Source organism: Aotus nancymaae, unplaced genomic scaffold (assembly GCF_030222135.1).
Source record: "Aotus nancymaae isolate 86718 unplaced genomic scaffold, 86718_ANA_hifiasm-v0.15.2.pri h1tg000011l, whole genome shotgun sequence".
NCBI classification, from domain to species: Eukaryota; Metazoa; Chordata; class Mammalia; order Primates; family Aotidae; genus Aotus; species Aotus nancymaae.
In genome coordinates, this window is record NW_026988422.1 from 42901462 (window position 1) to 42921706 (window position 20245).

The window sequence follows — 20245 nt, forward strand, 5'->3', positions numbered from 1 at the left end:
TCTTCCCTTTTGCGGTCATCACCTAAGCGGGAGCTGCCAAAATAAAATTCAATCCCTTTGTGACTTCCAACTGAAGCAAGAATCGCAAAAGGCATTTCAATGCACCTTCCCACATTCGCAGGAAGATTATGTCTTCCCCTCTTTCCAAAGAGCTGAGACAGAAGTACAACATGCGATCCATGCCCATCCGAAAGGCTGATGAAGTTCAGGTGGTACGAGGACACTATAAAGGTCAGCAGATTGGCAAAGTAGTCCAGGCTTACAGGAAGAAATACATAATCTCCATTGAACGGGTGTAGCGGGAAAAGGCTAATGGCACAACTGTCCGTGTAAGCATTCACCCCAGCAAGGTGGTTATCACTAGGCTAAAACCGGATAAAGACGGCAAAAAGATCCTTGAACGGAAAGCCGAATCTCGCCAAGTAGGAAAGGAAAAGGGCAAATACAAGGAAGAAACAATGAGAAGATGCAGGAATAAAGTAATCTTATATACAAGCTTTGATTAAAACCTGAAACAAGGGAAAAAAAAGAAAGAAATACAGGGACCCACAGGGCTCTGGCCCTTGGGGTCAGCAGTCTATAGCCCCCAGCCACTCAGAATGACCAGGCCTTTGAGGGCATAGGGTGGCAAGAAGAGGACACTGAACCCACACGACTGTAGGACTAGCCCCGCCATAATCTAGGAAATCTGTCTCTTCAGGTCATAGAGGTCAGGGCTCATAGATGCTCCTCTAGGAAGACGGGACCCTCACTCTCAACACCACTTCAGTGTCATGGCTTGGTGAAGCTTCACAGGGTCCTGACCATGACTCCCACAGAGACCAAGGTCCGGGCTCCCAAAGTTACAGTGTGAAGAAAGAAAGCAATTGCCCAATACTTGGTGAGAAGAGGGTCCAGGGCAACTGCCCCATGTCCTCCCTCCTGGTGGACAGAGGGCGTGTCCAGCTCCTGCCTGGTCTCAGGACAGCTTGGAGGATGCACCTGCCCTGCCCAGATGATTCCTATCTCTAGCCTGGTGGTTCACCCTGACAAGGGTGGCTTTGCCTGCTCTGCTGCCTGACTGTATACACTGGGAGTTTCCTGCCTGAGCTATTGCCTGGGGCCCCACAACCGGCTTTTCTGGCCCATAGATAGAAGTGCTTTTTTGGAATTGAGGATGAGATCTGAACACGGGATAGATAGACTGGGCCTGAACACAGAGATGGCAACTGGTTGGAGGTACCTCTGGGACCTCTTCACGTGCCTGGCCCTCCAGAGAGTGGAGGGGACTTAGCCTGCTGCCCTGCCAGTTTCCTTCCTTGCCCTGCCCTCCCCTCCTCTGCCAAGGATGGAGACTCAGCACCACATCCCTCAGCAGACTCCACAAATTCCATTTAGTTCATGTACCTAGTAAGCACCTGCTGTATACATCTAAGAGAGGAAATTCTAAGCTTGAAGTTGCTGACAGTCTGGCTGGAGAGCCAGATGCATCCAACCCCTCAAAGGCTCAGACATCCAAGTTTCCCTATGGTGAGAGGGGGCATCTTAGAAGAATCAATATAAATCCTTCGTGTTTGTGAAGATCCATGGTTTACAGCAGCAGTCCCAACCTTTTTAGTGCCAGGGACTGGTTTCATGGAAACCGTTTTCCTATGGACCAGGTTGAGGGGGGTGGTTTTGGGATGCTTCAAGTGCCTTACATTTACTGTGCCCTTTATTTCTATTATTATTACATTGTCTTATATAATGAAATAATCATACACCTCACCATAATGTAGAATCAGTGGGAGCTCTGAGTTTGTTTTCCTGCAACTAGATGGTCCCATCTTGGGGTGATGGGAGACAGTGACAGATCATCAGGTGTCAGATTCTCACAAGGAGTATGCAACCTAGATCCCTTGTGTGTACAGTTCACAGTAGGGTTTGCTCTCCTATGAAATCTCATGCCCCTGCTGATCTGATGGAAGGTAGAACTCGGGCAGTAACACTAGTGATGGGGAGTGGCAGTAAATACAGATGAAGCTTTGCTCACTCGCCCACCGTTTACCACCTGCTGTGTGGCCCGGTTTGGAACAGGCTATGAACTAGTGCTGGTCTATGGCCAGGGGGTTGGGGGCCCCTGGTTTCCAGAGCTCTGCCACGCAACTAAGAACTGGCTGGGAAACACAGAGGATGGAAAATGGATTCCAGCTGGAGATGGAAAGAGTGGATCTGAAAAGGCCTCACAGAGGAGGCAACATCTGAATTGGGCTTTAGACGAGGGATGGGATTTCAACAGCGATTGAGCCTAGGGACCACTAGGAGGAAGAAAAGTCATCCTAGGAGGAAGGAACAGCATGAACATGGGCAGGGAGGCCAGAAAGCAAGGCACGCTTAGGTATGCAGGTGGTCTGGAGTCTGTGCAATGAGGTGTATGGGAGGAGATACAGAGGGTAGACAGTGGAACACAGGAGTGGTAGAAATTAGGCAGAAAGAAGGAGGCTTTGTGAAAGAACAAATCTGGAAAACACCAGGGCAAGGCCCCTCTGCTCTCTGGAGGGCCAGGCACACGAAGAGGACCCACAGACACCACAAACTGGGATCTAGCCCTGCATTCGGACCCAGTCTGCCCTGCGTTGAGATGTCACCCTTAGTTCCATAAAAGCACTAGATTAGGATCCAACAATCATGACCTTAAAAGGCCATACTTTAAATTTGGACTTCCTCTCTAAGCAGTAGGGGGCTATTGATGGTTTTTGAGCAGGAGAGCTGAAATTTAAGAAGGCAAGGCTGACTGATGTTGAAACAAGGGATCAATTAGGAGATGAGATGTGAACCATCTGGAATAGGGGAAATAGGGTGAGAAGTTAATAGAAACATAAGGCCAGAACAGGCTGTACAAGCTAAGTCCAGGAAACTTTGTGGCAACCCAACTCACAGCACTACATGGTCCTGAAAGTCGTGGGGTCCCATCTGTCTCCCCATTCCTTCACTCCCCTACCCTTCCCAATCAAATAGGCCCAGGGTGAGCCCCAAACACAGGGCCTGTGATTTGGTCTCTACTCACTGAAGAAGCCCAGCCACAAACCCCCACTCCACCCTCATCCATTCAACATGATGTGTGGAAAATCTAGGTTTCCAAACCTTATGCTTCCTCACTGTCTATCAACTCCTCAAAAGCAGAATCTCCACTCATTTTGGTTGAATTAAATCAAATTGAATAGGGCTGATGGGAGGTCCGTGGAAGTTTCTTCTCCTACACCCTTCCTGGTGCCACTCTTCCAGGTGGGAGCCAGTGTCACCTTGAACTAAGTGGACCAATCTACCAGAAAGCATTTGCCAACCACCTGCTGGGCACCCACCTCTGTACTGACCACTCCAGTGGGGTCTGGAATAAAACCATGAATATATAATCTAGAAAGGGGAAGAGCAGGGGCAAAATTAAAGGGTAAATTGTCCAATGTGGGCTCTAAGTGGAATGGGAGGGGAGCAGGGGACTGGGGTAGGTGGAAGTGGGCTGGGATGGTGAGTAAGGAGTGTCAGGAAAACAGCAATGTCCCCATGCCAGGGGTGTGTGTGCCAAAGCAATGATCTTGATATATACAACTGCTTCTCCAAGTCAAGTCCCCTTTTGCCAGAGTCCCTTCCATGTGGAAATTCTGAACCTGTCTCTGTGACAAGGGGAAGGAACAGTTCCTTTCCACCCAGCACTGATGAACAGGGAGCCCCAGGATTCTCAGATCCCCTGGCCTGGCCTACTTGGGCCCAGCCTTGCTGCTGTGTGTGCTGAGGCCTCTGACTCCAGCCCTGTCACCAGGCTTTCTAACTGGCACTTCAGCTGGGGTGACCACGCGCTGCCTCTGCTAGCAGCCTCTTGGCCTCAGGTAACCCAATACTGAAAAGCACATTCCTCCCAGAAGCCTAGTGGATGCCAGTCCCCTGTGGGCCTAGCAAGGATGACTTCTCACTGTCCTCTTTCCAGGGGCCTCAGGGGCCTGTCCCTTCCTTCCCACCTCTTCAGCAGCACCTGTCTCCAGCCTCCTCTCTGCCTCCTGCAGCCTGCGAGCACCCCTTCAACCTCTGGTTCTTCTGCTGAAATGCACCTAATGCTTTTCCAGTCTGTCCCAATAAACTCTGGATTCCAATACCTTCCATAAACCAGGTAGGGCCCAGGAGCCGCTCTATCTATATATGGAATTTTAGCATTCAACAAAGGAAGTATGTGAAATCGGTGGTGAAAGTGTAAGAATTAAAGAAAGAGGAAAGAAGAATGAAAGGTGGCTTGCCAGTCAAGACAGGTTTATTTTAGAGAAAACAAACCTGAGAGGGGCTTCTGGACAAGTTAGGTGAGAGGCATGCTCTCTTACAGACTAAGAGTTTTTAAGGATTCAGGGTGGGAGAGTTTATCAGAGGCTTGGACTGCTTGTGTCTCTTTCTTGTGCTTATCTGAAAGGGAGAGTTGTGTGTCTGTTCCCATACATCTTTCTACAGCTGCTTTTAGCTCCCTATCTTAGTGCACCTGAAGGGAAAGGAATGTACTTATTAAGGCCACTGTTTTACTGGGGCCCATTGTATGAAGGTGAAGTTTGGCAGTTACCCAAAAGACTTTCCCCCCACCTCACTCTGTGTCCAACCTGTCTTATCTGTGTTTTACTATCTGCTCTTTATGGCTGCTTGTAGTTAGAAGAGAAGTGATTTCCTTGAAATGCATGAAGCTAGAAAGGGAGCTGGAACTAAAAGTGGTAGTGTTTGTCCAAGATGACAGTGCTCCTGCTCTGTCAGAAAGGATGGACTGTTCATTCTTGGAAAAAGTAGCTTACCATTTGGAATAAAATCCAATTAGATCCTCACTTCGCAACTTCACAAAAATAAATTCCAGATAGCTTAAATATCTAACCATTATAATAAAACCATAAATGCTCTAAAATAAAATATGAGAGTACATTTATATAATATTGGGTGGAGGAGAATCTTCCTAAATAAGGTATAAAACCTAGAAGCCAATAGGGAAATACTGCTGGATTTGAATATACAGAAAGTTAAAACTCTGGTAAAGCAAAAGTTGCCATAAGCAGAATTCTACCTCTACAGTATAGCTCACATTTCCCCTCTTAATAAATATCCATGGGTAACAAGATCACCTTTTAAAAAAGAGACAGAGAGGAAAATCTTATCCTACCAGATACGAAGATAAATTACAAAGCCATACTAATACAAACAGTACATCATTGGAACAAGAATAGAGCCAATGAGGGAGGAGGGATCAGAGACAGACCCCTGCTTTTCAAGGGAACTTAATAGATGATAAAATTAACACCACAAGTCAATGGGAAAAAACAAACTGTTTAACGGTTCACATGGCAAAAGTGACTTTATATAGAGTAAAAGAAGACAGCATTCCCATTTAATACCATATTAAAAGGCAGGCTATAAAAGATCAACACAGGGAAAAACCAGGGAAATTGAAATTTATCAAAAATGCAAAGAAAAATGAAAATTAGATTTTACTACATCTACTAAATTGGAAAACATTGAGAAAGCTGGATAATGGCAAGTGTTGGTGGGGTTGTGGGAACAGAGTCACTGTCATGCTCTGCTGTGGAAGAGGAGGCTGCCAGGTCAGTAAGGCACTGTCACCACTTAGTCAAAGTAAGAAGGTCAGACAGCAATTCTGACTTGGATATAGAAAGGTACGTATGAGAGCCAGGCGTGGTGGCTCACACCTGTAATCCCAGCACTTTGGGAGGCCAAGGTGGAGGATCATTTGAGGTCAGGAATTAGAGACCAGCCTGGCCAACATGGTGAAATCCCCATCTCTACTAAAAATACAAAAATTAGCTGCGCATGGTGGTGGGTGCCTAGAATCCCAGCTACACAGGAGGTTGAGGCAGAAGAATTTCTTGAACTCAGGAGATGGAGGTTGCAGTGAGCCGAGATCACGCTACTGCACTCCAGCCTGGGTGACAAAACGAGACTCCATCTCAAAAAGAAAAAAAAGAAATATGTGTATGAGGGCATTTGCTCCACATCACCTATAGTATCAGCAATGCTGAAACAGCCCAGCCCACGTGAGCATTGCAGGAAGCGTGAATGGGGAGTGAAGGATGCACAACCTGGAACGTGACACAGTAGTTCAAAGCAACACACGAGATGCACATGGAGCAGCACGGTGGGTCTGGGACACTCAGTGTTGACAGGAAGAGGTAGGAAACACCGGTAAATCTATCAAGGACATCCACGACAACTTCTATATGGCTAGGGAATATATTCAAATAAAACACACATTGAACACAGTAAAATGATTGCCTTTCTGCTGCGAGGGGATGGGGAAGCTTTTGTGGGTTTAGGGAAATAGCAATCAAGAAAGCTGGGAGGGCCCCCAGGGACCAGCGAGGATATTGGGTCGTGTCTTGGAGTCCTCTGCACCTCAGGTGAGGTCTATTTTTTCCTCTATTTTTTTCCCAGATGTCCCTGTCACTGCTCTTATCTAAGCCATTATCTCCACTTAATTCCTGCATAGCCTGACGGGTCTCCCTGCTTCTACTTTTGCCTTCCTGTAAGCCACTTTCTACTAAAGGGTAAGAGTGATCTCCTGAAAACATATGCGAGATTACGTGACTGGCCGGATTAAAGCCTGCCCCTCACTTCTGGTGGCTGACTTCTTGCCACATCTCTGAAGGTCTGTGTGGTTGGGCTGCTCACATTTATTCTACTTTTTCCTTCACACTCAAGCTGCAGCTACACCGGCCCTTCATGCCCAGGCACCTTCCCGCGTCGGGAATTTTGCCTGAAGTTCTTGACTCCCACTCTGTTCATAGCTGCTCTGTCTCATTCATCACAGCTCTGCTCAAATGTCATTTTCTGTGGCAGCCCTCCTGGGCCACCCTCCATAATGTGTGTACCTCTCATCTACCTACTTGCTCCTGGGTTTCTCTATTAACGTAACTTATCATATGTTCACCAATCTTGTTTTCTTATTCTTTTTGCCTTTTTCCACCAGCCTGTAACAGTTTTCAAGGCATGGGCATTGCCTGTCTTGTGTGTCACCTGGAAATACCTAGTCCCCATTAGTAAGGAAATGGCTAAATTAGTTGTGACACATTCACACACATTACACAAATGTCAACAGGAGCAAAGTAACTCTCATTTATTGAATGTTTACAAAGTAGCAGGGGCTGGTCTAAGGGTTTTATGTTGTCTGTGAAGAAACTATTATTATCTCATTTTAAAGAATTGAGACAGAGAGGATAAGAACCTTGCTCAAGGTCAAGATGGTAAGTGACAAAGCTGTGGCACTAGTTAGTCTGGATTTAACCACCATATACACTGCCTCTCAGGAAATGCATAGATCCCAAGAAAGCTGCTGACCTGGAAAACAGATTCTTTATTGTGTTTCTATTTATTTATTTTTATTTACTTATTATTTTTTGAGACAGAGTCTCACTCTGTTGCCCAAGATGGAGTACAGCGGTGAGATCTCTGCTCACTGCAATCTACACCTCCCAGGTTCAAGCAACTCTCCTGCCTCAGCCTCCTGAGTAGCTGGGATTACAGGAGTGAGCGGCCATGCCTGGCTAATTTTTGTATTTTTTGTAGAGACAGGGTTTCACCATGTTGGCAAAGCTGGTGTTAAACTCCCAACCTCAGGTGATCCACCCAAAGTGCTGGGGTAACAGGTGTGAGCCCCCACGCCCAGCCTGCACTGTCTTTTTAAAAGGCTTCTTCTATGTGCTTATGTTCCTTGAAAATAAAATCCAATTTCCTAAAACAATCGTACAATGAGGAATATAATTTCCATGACAAAAAGCAAAACAAGCATTAGAGCTTCTCTGGGTAAGAGGAGATTTAAAAAATCAAACATGGAAGTCAACATGCTGAGATGTCCCAGAACTTCCGGCCAACAAACGAGATGTGACTCTATTTCATGATGACAAGATACACAGTGTAGACATGGCAAGAAAGGGCCTTCACCCCAATGTAGGTAATGTTTATATTCTTAGTGTCATCAATGTATCTGGCTCCTGAAATTCTTCCCTGCTTTATCTTTACAAAATATTAAGGGCCAGCTTGGTGCTTTTCTTTTTGTTTCTTTTCTTTTCTATTCTTTTCTTTTCTTTGAGACAGAGCCTTACTCTGTCACCTAGACTGCAGTGGCACTATCTCGGCTCGTTGCAACCTCGCTTCCCAAGCACAAGTGTGATTCTTCCATTTTTGCCTCCCAAATAGCTGAGATTACAGGCACTCATCACACCTAGCTAATTTTTGTATTCTATTTTTTCCTCCTTCTACTCATTACACAATAATTTTTGCATTTTTTTGTAGAGACAGGTTTTGCCATGTTGCCTAGGCTGGTCTCAAACACCTGGGCTCAAGCAATCTGCCTGCCTCAGTTTACCAAAGCACTGGGATTACAGGCATAAGCTACTGTGCCTGGCTCTTTTCATTCTCAAAGCGCTTATATCCATAGCGCTTTTTTTTTTTTAAATGAAATTCTCATTTCATAAAGTTCCTGCTATTAAAACTTGTGGCCCCTGGTTGCAGCTAGATGCCAGGCTTTGCATCCCTGCTCTGGACTCTCTTGCTCACACAGTGAGGTGCCAAGAGCCTTCTGCACACTGAGTTTACTCCTTATCACCCATCACTTTGGTGAGGATGACATCGTCATTGTCTCGAGGCTAAGCATGGTACAGTGGTCTAGACTTTGATGTTCAATAGACCTAGGATTTTACCTTCATTCTATTATGTATAAGCTACATGGACTTAGGTAAGTTTACCCCTCTAAGTCTGAGTTTCTTCATCTGTAGGACAGGAAGCAAAACAGTTTCTACATCATGGGATGGTTGTCCAGAATACATGAGATGAAGGATTTAGCACATGGCTGGCACACGGCTGATTGCTAGTGACGGATTCACTATAAGTGATCCATAGTACAGTAACATCAGGGATACAAAGACATCATCGCTGCCCCAAGGGACCCCCAATTTAAGTTGGGTGAGACAGGAAGGTCACACAAATTGTCTCAGGATGATCATGTCACATATGAGAAGAGAGGTAAAAATAAGCTGCTCAGAGTTTGGTCACTCAGGGCTGGAAGGCCAGAAGAGGACCTGGAGGAAGAATTTGAACTTGCCCTTGAAGGAAGGGTATGGACCTGACAAATGAAGAGAAGGGGAAAGGACATTTTTCTCAGGTGAGGTGGCAAGGCTGGAGGAGGGGATTAAGGAGGTTCATGGATATGGAGTGAAAGAATCACAATCTTTCTTCAGTTGGCAGTGGTGACTCATGGAAAGTTTTTGAGCAGACACAGTTTAAGAAAGAGAGCAAATCCTGCTCCTGCAGTAGAACAAGTGACCCTCAGCGCTGTGTGGTTAGGGTGAACTGGAAGGCAGGTGTGCCTCCTGCATCAGCCATCATGGCTCCTGGGGCAAGTGGCAACCTGCAAAGAGCCCCAGATCAATTGCCTTTCCCTCTTCATCTGCGAGGTATGGCCACCCCATTTAGTTTTCTCCAATCCACTATAGGCTCCCAGTGCAGGGCAGACTTTGCGTCAGACTCTCTATCACTGTGGGCCCCTAGGGGATGGGCCTCCTGAAAGAGAAATCTGCACATCTGAGGTGGAGGAGGAGAAATTTGGAGCAGGGCCTGTGTGAGAGGGAGATGGTGCAAGGCTAGGTGGCAGGCTTCATTCATTCATCACTTTGCCTCTGGCCATCCCCCGTTAAGCCAGAACAGAGTCCTGCTCCATCTGTGTTGAGGTGGTCTCACAGCCTTCTGCTTCCCCCTCGGCCCCAGGTAACCACTCATCTGCCTCTTGTTGCTGTAGACTCAGTGCGTCTGTTCCGGAATTTCACATAAATGGAATCATGCAGTGTTTGCTCTTTTGTGTGTGGGCCCTTTCACTTAGCATACGATTTTTGAGATTATCCAGGTTTTTGTGTGTAACAAGAGTTTACTTTTTCATTGCAGTGTAGTATTCCGTTGTAAAATTATTACAATTTGTTTACCCATTCATCAGTTGAAGGGCAAAATTCTTTCTTTTCTTTCTTCTTTTTGAGACAGAGTGTTGTTCTGTTGCCCAGGCTGGAGTACAGTGGCACAATCACGGCTCATTGCACAATCCTTGACTTCCCTGGCTCCAGCGATCCTCTCACCTCAGCCTCCCGAGTAGCTGGGACCACAGGCATCTGCCACCAAGCCCAGCTAATTAAAATATTTTTTTGGTAGAGTCGGGGCCTCACTATGTTGCCCAGGCTGGTCTTGAACTTCTAGGCTCAAGAAATCCACTTGCCTCTTCCTCCCACAGTGCTGGGATTACAGGTATGAGCCACTGCACCCACCTGCTCACAACCATAGCAACAGCATTCATAGGCTATGTACTCCCATGAGGCCAAAGTTTTTTTCCTTCATGTTTAGTTATCATAAATAAAGCTGCTGTAAACATTTGCACACAGGTTTTTATGTCAGTATACATTTTCATTTTTCTTGGCTAAATCCCCAGACATTAAATGACTGGGGCTGATCGATGTTTTTACGGAGTGATGCCATAACTTGGCTCCTCTGAAAATCCCAGCCTCCTGCACAGAGGCTTCTCTCTTGGGCCCTTTCCCATTTTTTCTTCCTCTCATTTTTCTGTCTTCCTCTCCCTTCATCCTCCCCTTTCTCTTGTTGGCTTCCTTTTTCCCTCCTCCATCCCACAGTCCTCTCCTGCCATGCTCCTGGGTTCTCCCTTAGAAGGGTAGTGGTAACAGGCAGCCCTCACGTTTGCTTGGTCCAAGGCTGGCTGACCAAGCACCCACTCCTAGACTCTGCCAAGCTTCTTGACTTCAGCCCCTGAGCCGGGGCACCTCTGGGAGACTCCCAGGAGCCCTACAGCAATTTAGCAAGGCGGGGTTTCTCCTAGTTCTACTGTCTTAAGAACTATGTCAGATGGTTCTAGTCTACCTGATGTCATTTGGATGTTTGTCTCCTCCAAAATGTTGAAACGTGATCCCCAATGTTGGCAGTGGGGCCTAGTGGGAAGTACTTGGGTCATGGGGATGGATTTCTTATGAGTGGCTTGGTGCCTTCTGGTGGTAATGGGCGACTTATCGCTCTGAGTTCACGCGAGATCTAGTTGTTAAAAAAAGAGTTGCCCTCCCACCACCTCCTTGCTTTCTCTCTTGCCACGCAACATGCTTGCTCTCCCTCAGCCTTCTGCCATGAGTAAAAGCTTCCTGAGTTCTCACCAGAAGCCAAGCAGATGCTGGTGTCATGCTTGTACAGCCTGCAGAACCTCTTTTCTTTGTAAATTACCCAGTCTCAGATATTCCCTTATATAATACAAAATGGACTAATACACTATCCCATTCACTGGTGCTCTGTGTTTTGACTGAATTGGTCTCCAGCCAAGTTCTAACAGAGAGAAATAATTCCCCATGGGCTCCATTTAGTTCAAACCCCTGAGCCAAGGGTCCCTGCCCACCATCCCACAGGGAATGGGAGGTGGAAGGGCAGTGTCAGGCCTGGGAGGGACTTGAGCAGGAGATGCCCTCAGATCACGTCTTGAATTTGACAGGGGCAGCACTGCCGAGAAAGGCCTCTGCTCCCTACTGGCTTTAGGCCAGTGTCCATTGGCATTTAGAAAGGCAGCGTGGGGGTGGGCAAAATGGGGGGCTGGGAGACTTCTGTATATTTTCACCGTCTCAGATGAGTCTGAGAGGCACCCATGGTGTGGACCATCCAACTAAGTGGCCTCAGAGGCCTTTCTTACTGCTGACTTCTGGGGTCTGGTTTGTCCCTTGCTGCCCGGTGAGTCTATGCCATGCTTGAGTACAGAGAGAGAATGAGGTGGGAGATGTGTGGGTAAGACACCAGCCTAAAAATTGTGTTTGATGTCAGAAAGGAGGAACGCAGCCAGGAAAGAGCTTAAAGTAACTAAAAATAGGCTGATATTTAGGGAGGGGACTGAAATCTTTTGGGGAGGGTATTGGGGTTATGTGAAAACGGAGCTTGTGGCCTGTCATTGTCAGGATCCAGGGCACGGGGCTCCCCCACCTTTCCCCACTGCGTGTGTGTGTGCGTGTGAGGTGTGTGAGTGTGTGCGAGAGAGAGAACAGTGTGTCTGAGTGGTGTGTGGTGTGAGTGTGTGTGTGTTGTGTGGGTGTGCCTTGTGAATGTGTCATGTGACTGTGTGTGTTGTGTGAGAGTACTTGAGAGGGGAAGCTCATGTGTTCTTGCCTTGACCTTTAGGAGGAAGAAGGCCCCTGAGCTCTTGCTGAAGTATAAATTCCAGTTGCACTGAGCTGGATTAAAGTCAGCAGTCCTGTGGGGCCCTGGAGCCCCATTTCTGGCTGTCCCGATGAGCCTCGACCCTGCTTTACCTGCCAGACATAAAATCAGTGCAAGTTTTGTAGCTGGTAAGAGCAAAATACCCTAAGGATTTTTTCAGTGCCATGTAGTTGGTTTTAAGGTTTGAATGAAAGAGTTTTCACTGAGGAAATAGAGTAGTGGCTGAGCTGGCCCTTGTGACGCCATGAGGGTATCTGGGTAGGGCCCTGCCCAGCCTGTGCACTCTGTCTGGTTGGTGACTGGTGGGCTCCAGGGCTGGCGTGGTGAGATGCCGGGCACCTGGAGGAGGCGGCACTGGGGCAAAGAGCATCCTGGGTGGGGGGGGGGCGGGTCCTTTGGGGTGACTCTGCAGTCCTGGTTGCTGTCATCTAGGTAGTGCCTGGGTGAGGCTGAACACATGGGTGATCAAGCACCAAAGGCAGAAGAGGGTCCTCTGGCCTGTGAGGAGCAGGAGAGGGACAAGAGCCACCACCTGGAACCCTCTTCCTGCTGCCTCCCGGGAGCCTGTGAAAGCAGCTTCCTGCTGCTACCTGGGCCCCTGGCCCTGGGCGGAGTGGGCCCTGGTGGGGCTGGGCTCAGGCCTCCTGTCCTGTGCAGGAGAGCTGGCAGCATGGCAGAGACCCCTTGCCAAGGTGCAAATGACGCTTCACCTCTCTCAGCTGCTGTTTCCTCTGTGCACATGTATTTGTAGGGATTGAGTGGAGTGGAAGTGGGGAGTTCAAGCCCTTTTTCAGTGATGTAGAAATGCAGAGGGAAGGACTCTGGGCTCCAAGAGTGCAGATCTGACCCCCTGTAGTACCAGGCCTGTCACCCTCAGCAACTCTCTGCCGTAGACAATAACCAAAGACTAATTTCAAAGTAACCAAACATCCTGGTTTGCCCAGGACTAAAGGGTTTTTTGGGACTCGGGACTTTTAGTGCTAAAACTGGAAAGTTCCAGGCAAACTGGGATGATCAGATCACTTATTTCTAATTTCCCTTTAAAGTATTTTTGGAAGCAGAGACATAGCAGGTATGTCAGACCCAGAGTACTCCTAGGCTTTGTAACTATTTGAGGCAAAATAATTTGATTACTTTCTGATTTTATTTTGGAGAATATGAAGAAAATCTATATGTGCTGATTCTGAGTACATAAGCCAGTGAAGGGTTGAGGACTGGCTGTGTCTGTACGTGGGATGCTGGTATAGTGGGCACATCACCCGTAGAGTCCCTTTCCCCTGCCTCTGATAAGAGAGCACCATTTTCCTTTGTGATCTTATGGAGCTGTCATCATACGCAATCATCCTGCTTTCTCAAAGGTGGGCCCTTACCAGTCTGGCCAGTGTCATTCCCATCCTCTTAGACTCAGTGATTGGTTCAGAAACAATTAAATCTCCTCCTCTGCCTCCTTCTCTTCTGCCTCCTCCTTTTAAGGATTATATGAATGTTGAGAAAGAGAGAGAGGAAGAGCTCAGCTTTGAGTTACTGGTGGCCATCTTCGTCACCATGTGGAAGGACTCAGCCTTAAAGAGTTGAGAGGAGGAGAGAAAAAGACAAAGTTCTGAGGACACGATGTGGACTGCTAGATCCAGCTATGCCTGAAGCCTATATGCCCCTTGGACTTCCCAGTTACATGAGCAATAAAAGCTTTTTAATTGCTTAAGCTTATTTGAATTCATCTTTAGTTACTGTGGCACTTGTGGCTGAACAGAACTCCACACAGACTCCTGATCCACCTGGCTGCCACATCTGTGGGAAGGCTCTACTCTGGGCTCTATGCAGGGGATCACAGATCACAGAGGTTGGTGCCTTTCACTGTCCCCTGAACTGAGTCCCTTCTGCATTTAAATTAGGGCACTTCCTCCTCCAGAGCACATCTAGGGTGGGAGGCACAAGTCTGAGCATTTGCCTTCAGGAGCCCTCTTCTGGGGATCATGGGACAAGAGATCTTCCCAGTTCTTCTCTCAACTCCCGTTCTCGTCTCGTTTCCTGGATCTGCTCTGATCTCTCATTTATTCCTTGACTGGAAGTCAACACTGTCATACATCCACCCACCACTCACATACGTTACTGCTTTGGTGACATCCCGTGCAGATGGAAAGCCTCTCCTAGTCATGGGAGGAGCAACCAGCACCTGAAACATTGCATTTCAACACCTGTAAACTGGGACACGGATGCCTAGGGCCTGGGGAGTGGAGACTCACCCCTGTTCCCCACTGGGGTTGGGAGAGGCAACCATTCTCTCCCAGCAAGTAAGGCTGAATTGAAGGCAGGGAAAGGCAGACAGGATGGGACAGGCCCGGGAGATGTGGCAAACCAGCCACAGGAAATGCAGATCATGTCCTATGCAAGTCAGGATAAGAATTTGCAAAGGAGCTCAGCACTCGGGCTTCAGGTTAACTTTACGTTAAAAACTATCCCTAGGAAGAGAAAGAGGGGAAGTGATTGGGTAAGGGGCACACTGGGGGCTTTGACTCTGTCACCAATGTGATTTTTTAAGCTGAATAGTGGATTCGTGGGTATTCATTTTATTATTCCTTATACATTTTGTACATTATGAATACTGTTTAATACTTTTTAAAAGGAACCTGAATTCATGTCTATCACTCCTAGGCATTTCTTTACTCTTTCTCTATGTATGTGTGTATTCCTGAGCTATACTTGGTGTTATTTCACATTTTTAAACTTTGTATAAGCTAGATAACATACAAATATCCATTCTGCTATAAACACGTTTTTTTCTCCACTCTACATTAGGCTTGTAAGATTCACCTATATTGGTAAGAATAGATCTGGTTCATTCATTTTCAGAGCTGTGACCTATTCCACAACTTACATTTTTGTATTAAAGACAGTTAAGCATCACAGGCCACTGCAGGGAGGGTGTGGGGAGGAGGCCGAGAGCCTGCTCTGCAGCCCACCCTCCTGGGGGCCACGGTGCTGGGGCTGGGCCAGGTCACCTGCTGGTGGAGAAGCGACACAGCTGGGCAGTAGCACGGTTGGGCAGCGCAGGGCTGGAGGCAGAACTGGGCTTAGGCAGTGCTGCCCTTGCACACAGAGCACCGGCCCCAGGGAGGTGGAACTGGGGACGTGCCTCTGGGGCCCGAGGCTGGCAGTGGGAGCGGTGCCTGCTTTGGGCACCGGCCAGCAATGCAGCCATTGCTCCCACCTGCTGAGGGCACCAGGTTCCTGTGCCTCAGGAGGAGGCTCTGCAGGGCGTTGCCCAGGCCTGCGTCCCCAGGTGCACCCCACACTGGTGTGACCGCGAAGACTGACACTCCCAAAGGCTGGGCCGGGGCCTGTGATCCACTCCACCCTGGGCCATCACTGGGTGCCAGGGCAATGGGAGGGAGCTTGTAGCCATGTGGTCCCTGCCCTGGACATGGGCCAAAGCCCAGCCAGGACCTGGAGCCTCTGCCCCAGGCTGCAAGGTGGCGTGGATGAGGCTCCAGGCTCCACGGAGCTGGTGGGAGCCAGGAGCAGGCAACAGCCCAAGTTAGGGCTGTGGACCTGGGCCTCTGTGTGCTCTTGGGGGTCCCAGCCTTGCAGGCTTGGAATTGCCTGCTCCTGTTGCCTGGCTTCTGCCCGCTGTCGGCCCCCATTCGATCTTGGAGCACCATGAGGCCAAGCCCAGGTGCTATTGCAGCCTGGCTGAGGGTGCACATGTTTGGGGCAGTGCTGACACACTAGCTCCCTGCTGCTTTAGCCCCCTACAGACCTCTGCTGCCAACGAACATGGGGTGGGGGTTGAAGCCCAGTGGGGGCTGAGGACAGCTCAGTGCCTGCCTGTAGGTGCCCCCGGTGCCAGCAGCCTGGGCCCCATAGATGGCATCAGGAGGCACACAGCCTCCTGGGCAGAAGGCACCAGGTCCCTGGTGAGGTCCCACCTTCAGGCCAGGCTGCCAGTCCCGCAGACCAGAGTGTAAGTTGTGGTACCATTTCCAGGCTCACCCATGGCTGCTCACAGACTAATTGGCATGTGTTTCCTCTCCTGCAAAGCCCTGGGCTCAGCCAGAGCAGATCAGACATCAGGACGACCAGCTGCTGAGAGGACTTCCCAGTCTAGGGCCTCCTCTCAGCTAGGAGTTGACCACTGGTTGGGACACCCTGGCTGGGAAAGGAGCTGCCTACTGTGGGTCTCCTCTGAGCTGTTCTATTGCTCCGTAAAGTGCCTCATCTTCTTGCTCACCCTCCACTTATCTGTGTACTTCATTCTTCCCGGTCACAGGACAAGAACTCAGGACCTGTCCAATGGTGGGGCTGAAAGAGCTGTAACACAAACAGGGCTGAAACATGCCCCTTGCTCACCATGTTGTGGGGGAAGAGCTGTGGCCCTCCAGGGAACCCAGACCTGGGAGCTCACAGAGCCAGGTCTGTGACTCCCTCTTCGGGGCCCTGTGGTTCCTGGCATTTCTAAGCTTCTGGGCACCACGGCATTCCCTGGAGCCAGCTGTGGAAGCTGCATGCAGTGTGCCTGATCTAGCCACAGGGTCACAGAGAGCTGGCACCTGGAGCTGCCCACGTCACTGCAGCAGCCGGCACGTAGCCAGACCCCACTCTTACACCATGCAGTCACTGCTCCATGCAGTCTCCCTTGGCAGGGGTGGGATCCAGGCCGGTAGTGTGAGCTGAGCGCAACCTGCCAGGCTGAGTGGGCAGAACGAACCCAGCAGACCCAAGCAAAACTTGGGCAAAGTGCCACTAGCCACAGGTTTCTTGCCAGAAAAGTGACACCCCGAAGATCCCATAAAACTAACTTTTTGCTCAATTCCAAGGTACCTATTTTTCCCATTTTAAAATCTCTGAACTAAGAAATATTTTTAAAAAAATTATAATGTGTGACATTCTGATGAGTAATATCTAAGGTATTGATATATCTTAGATCAGTGGTCCCCATCCTTTTTGTACTGGGGACTGGTTTTGTGGAAAACAATTTTTCCATGGATGGTGGGGGGCAGGGATGGTTTCTGGATGATTCAAGTGCCTTATATTTATTATGCACTTTATTTCTATTATTATTATATAGTAATATATAATAGAACAATTATACAACTCACCCTATGTAAAATCAGTAGGAGCCCTGAGCTTGTTTTCATACAACTAGATGGTCCCATTCTAGGGTGATGGGAGACAGTGACAGATCATCAGGTACTAGATTCTCATAAGGAGCGTGCAGCCTAGATCCCTTGCATGGGCAGTTCACAATAGGGTCTGCGCTCCTATGAGAATCTAATGGCACCGCTGATCTGAAGGGAGACAGAGCTCAGGCACTAATGCGCACCAGCCTGCTGCTCGCCTCCTGCTGTGTGGCTCAGTTCCTAACAGGCCATGGACCGGTACTGGAACCATGAGCTTTCTTAGAACTACTATGCTAAGGGAGGATAAGAGGCTTGAAACCAGTGTGGGAGCGGGGAGGACAGTGCTACTGTGTGCTTTCTTGTACATGTTGTGTTTCTTCAGTGCCTATATTTCTAGGAGTTTAACTTGCTGGGTTATGAGGGATATTATCAACAATTTTACTAGATATTGCCAAAGTGTTCTCCAAACTAATTGTTACTGATTTACACTTCCAACACTACATATGAGTGTTCCCATTGGGCTATACCAAGGGGTATCATCTGACTTTTTGAATTTTGCTAAACCAGGGGATATGAAATGGTCTCTCATTGTGGTTTTCATAGGTATTTTCCTTATTATTAGGGGTTTTGGGTAACTTTTGAAGATCTTTTACTTTCACTAACCCATATTCTTGGGACTGACTCTTCACTGGCTCCGCCCACTGCCCCCACCCACTGCCTTCAAGTCTCTTACCCTCCCTTACCATAGTCAAATCTAAGTACCATCAACACTTATGAATATACAGCAGCAGTTATCCAAAGCTACAAGACTATTTTTTTTTTAAGACGGGGTTTCACCATATTGGTCAGGCTGGTCTTGAATTCCTGACCTCAGGTGATCTGCCCATCTCAGCCTCCCAAAGTGCTAGGATTACAGATGTGAGCCACCGCACCCGGCAAGCTACAAGACTCTTTATGCCCAAGTAATTACACTCCTAGAAATGTACACCAAAGAAGAAAAATGCTACCTGCTCAAAAATTGCATTTAAAATTTTTGATGGTAAAGAACTGAAAATTACATATCTGCTCAATATTGGTAGAAATATTAGTAAATGATTGCATATTTCTGTGACTGAATTCTATGCAGTCTTGGAAAGAGAACTATAAAGAGAATGTACCAATATGGAAAAACACTTTTGTTAATGGTGTGATACTGGTATACTGAGCAGCAGAGTGATCAACAGAATAGTATGAGTATCTCCAAATAGAACCAAGTGGACATATATACATATATATGTGTGTGTATGTGTATGTATATGAATACTTGAATTTGCATATGTATGTATATATACATATACTTGAATTTAGGATATAATAAGAATGGATTATTATAAAGATAAATAAGCAAAAAAATATTAATTTTTCTATAAAAAACATAGCCACATGAGAAAACAAGATCACATACAAAATAGCAATGTAAAATAAATAAACCTAAGGAAAAATAAATAAGAAATTCACAGACGCTATGTAGAAAGCTATAAAACTCTCCCAAGAGACATAAAACAGCTTGAAAAATGAAGATACATACATTGTTCTTAAACAGAAAAATAAAACGATCAGTTCTTCCTAAATTGATCTGTTAATTTACTACAATAACCAAGTAAATTTCCAACCAGAAGCGTTGGGGGAATTTGACCAAAAGTTGTAAAATGTATGCAGAAAAATGCAAATGAAAAAATGTTCAGTGAATTTGCAAAACAGATAAAATTAAGGAAAGAAAACCAATTCTATCTAGTAAATATATTTCAAAACTATAGTACTTGGCCAGTTGTGGTAGCTTCCACCTGTAATCCCAGCACTTTGGGAGGCTGAGGTGGGAGGATTGCTTGAGGACAAGAGTTCAAGACCAGTTTGGGCAACATGTGAGACCTCCTCCAGCACTCTACAAAAAGTTAAAACACACACACACACACACACACACACACACACACACACACACACTCTCTTACAGTATTTAAGGCCTAGAGCATCCAGAAACAAATCCAAGTGTATACAGGATATTTACATGTGCAAATGATAACATTACAAATTAATACGGGAAGGAGGGGTTATTTGATAAATTATGTTGAAAAAATAAGTTTTCTGAAAAAAATAATCATTTTGTCATTTGGGAAAAAATAAGCTAGTTCCATATTTCCTTGTATTAAAATAAACTCCATATGTAAATATAATCTAACTGGTTATTGTTTTATCATTATTGTGAGAAAGCAAGATATGAAATAGAGATAATTCTAACTATACAGTTTTCAGATATTAAGTTTTTCTATGTCAAAGCACACACGCAATAATACAAGACTAATTTGTAAAAATGTTTACTAAACATGATGAAAGGTTAATTTTCTCAATAAACTAAAATCTCTTTCACATAAATACTAAAATGCAAGCAACATAAAAACTGACAAAAGATACGAACGGGCAATGAATGGTAGTAATGTGTATGTCAGCACTTCCAGATTTTGCCAAACATTGGAGTCATCTGGAGATCTTTAAAAATATGTTTTGATGCCTGGCTCCCAGATAGTCGATGGAATTGGTATGGTGTTAAACTTGGGCACTGGAATTTTTAGAAGCTCCTCTGGTGATTCTAAAGTTCAGTAAAGGTTGGGAATCAATGAACTATGCAATAAGCCTACGTGAAAGATTATCGCTCATAATTTAAAGACTGTAAATTAAAACAACAAAGAGATGCCACGTTTCATTTATCAGATTGGCAAGGATAAAAACTGATAAAAGTACTGTTGGTGAAGGTGTGAGGAAGAGTCAGGAAAATGTTGGCGATGGGATGTAGATTAGAGCAAACTCTTTGGAGGGCAATTTGGCAATCTTATGAATACACAAACCGTGTGCTGCCTTTGACTCAACAA

At 46.7% G+C, this 20245-nt stretch overlaps 1 protein-coding gene and 1 pseudogene across 1 annotated transcript in view; one reads left to right on the top strand and one right to left on the bottom strand.

Moving 5' to 3' along the window:
• Positions 1-20245, bottom strand: part of PLA2G4E (phospholipase A2 group IVE) — a 67057-nt gene that overhangs the window by 37253 nt on the left and 9559 nt on the right. The gene's annotated exons all lie outside the window — the stretch shown is intronic.
• On the top strand, positions 45-9608 carry LOC105724067 (large ribosomal subunit protein uL24-like; annotated as a pseudogene).